At 31.0% G+C, this 2418-nt stretch overlaps 1 pseudogene; it reads left to right on the top strand.

Moving 5' to 3' along the window:
• Positions 1-4: 4 nt before the first annotated feature.
• LOC107855932 lies at positions 5-1742 on the top strand (annotated as a pseudogene).
• The last annotated feature ends 676 nt before the right edge of the window (positions 1743-2418 follow it).

Below are 2418 nucleotides of genomic sequence, written 5' to 3'. Positions count from 1 at the left end.
GAAGATGTATGATGAGAAATTGTTTGAAAAATTTGAAGTTCCACCTTTAATTGAGAGAATATTTCATCTTAGTAAAGAAAGTATAGGTAGGCTCAAGGATAATGTCAATTCAGAAATGGGTGTTATACCAATTTCTTCTCTGCAGGCTTATTTGGCTCATCTATGGTGATCTATTACTCGTTGTCGGAAGCTTGATGATGAGAAAGAAGTTGTCATCAGCGTCTTGATAGGTGTGTAAACTTTTAATTACTTAGATCTCATTTGCTTTTATTAATATTAAGGAGTTGGGTGGATTATAGTGGTTGAGGATCGTTTGTCTTGCAATGGTGGTAAAATTCTGACATGAAATAAATAATCATGACGATGTTGTCGGTGAAAATCATCTGAAATTAAAATTTCTATTTTTTGTGGAATTTTAGTGTGTTCATTTTGTGAGTGTCATCGAGGTGAAGTTATAGTATAGTAACGATGGTTTTCAAGGGTTTTTTTCTATGGTGGAGAGAATTAATTGCTATAATAGTGGAGATTTATTTGGAGAGAAGGTGGATGATAGTTGAGAAAAAAAAAAAGCACAATTTTACAAAATTCGGGAGCGAATTTGGACTATTTCATAAAGTTCACGGGCAAATTCATGTCTATTTCTTGTAAGGCTATATATTAGAAACCCTTCCATCCTTTGTCAATAAGGAAATACTTGAGCCAATTTTGTAATGGAAGGAGCATATTTTACCTCAATTACTGATGGATGACATATTTGAAACATTTTTCAGAGTTTAATGAAATATTTGTGTACACTTTGACCCCTTATTTCATAAATTCATATCACCATCTTACTACCATGGCAAAACAAACGAGATGATTATTTTATTTTGAAAGTATTTTAGACCCTTAAGGTTAAAGTCCTCATTAAGGAAGAAATTAAATCCTTTCTTCAAACTTTAAACTTTTATGACAAACATTTTTTGCTGAATTTTAGTGTGTTCAATAGTGGTAAAATTAAACTTTTTGTGAACTATTTTAACTTGAAAGAAATAATCGACCTACACGAGACATAAATAATCAATCCTCATTAAGGTTAATTTCAAAGTTTAAAATTAAATTATTTCTAAATACAAAATGTATGTTATGGTTTGAGACATAAAGAAAAGACGACTCAGTGTACAATAACTTTGAAATTCAGAAAAGGGTCGGACTACAATTTTTTGAAATATATTAAAATGAAAACAGTATCATATAAATTAAGATAAAAAGAATACTTAATTATGTTTTTAACAGGTGCAAGATCAAGGTTAAATCCTCCTCTTCCACAAGGGTATTTTGGAAATGCAAATCATATTAAGCATGTCAAAACAAGTGCAAGGGAGCTACTGAAAAATGGTTTAGGATGGGCTGCAATGCAAATAAACAAGATGGTTGTTTCTCAAGACTCTAAAGAAGCGATGAAATGGTACAAAGATAGGGCTGGAAATCCAATTATATTCACTAAGGGCTCAGTATTTGTGGGGGATAACACTAGATTGAGAATATATAATTCTCCAAGGTTCAATATTTATGGTAGTGATTTTGGTTGGGAAAAACCAATTGGCGTGAGGAGTGGAATGGCAAATAAAAGTGATGGGTTAATTACTTTATTCTCTGGAGTAGAAGAAGGAAGTGTAGATAGTGAAGTTTGTCTTTTGCCAGAGACTTTGCAAGCATTGGAGAATGATAAAAAATCCATGGAGGCTGTGGCTAAGAATTAAAACTTCCTTAGTTACTACTAGGATCATTTGATGATGTCTATGTTTTTTGAATAGATATTTTATAGTATTACCTTATGGCTGTCTTGTTTTCTTTATTATCTAGAGGTGTGATATCTTTGTTATTGTTTGCTTTTATGTATTTTGTTTGTTATATTGTAATCTGTTCTGAGTCGGGGGTCTACCGGAAACAACATCTCTACTTCATCTGAGATAGTGGTATGGGTTGTGTATACTTTACCCTCTCCAGATCCCACTTTGTGGGAATACACTGGGTATGTTGTTGTTGCTGCATTTTGCTTATTTACTTTTGTTAATCAATTTCCAGACCTCACTTTATGAAAATATATTGGATATGTTGTTGTATTACTTTTGTTAACCAGTAATGAATTCTTTTGAATTAAAGAAAATATTCATTGTTGTTACTAAATGCACATGCAAGTATAGGTGTGGTTGTCAAGTAATAAAATGGTATGATCAAGTATCATTTTCACAGACTTACTAAATTAATTAATACTAATTATTTATTCAAGCAACTACTACAAAACTATAAAAATAAACACTTAAATTGAGTATATATATATTTGAATTGACTAAGTGAGTTATATATCTAGTTTATTGATTAACATAGTTAGTATTTCTTGTAAAAAATCTCTCTGAGTCCTTACTCGTCTATTAA

The sequence above is a fragment of the Capsicum annuum genome, unplaced genomic scaffold (assembly GCF_002878395.1).
Source record: "Capsicum annuum cultivar UCD-10X-F1 unplaced genomic scaffold, UCD10Xv1.1 ctg59270, whole genome shotgun sequence".
NCBI lineage: Eukaryota > Viridiplantae > Streptophyta > Magnoliopsida > Solanales > Solanaceae > Capsicum > Capsicum annuum.
This window is presented reverse-complemented; position numbering and strand designations above follow the sequence as displayed.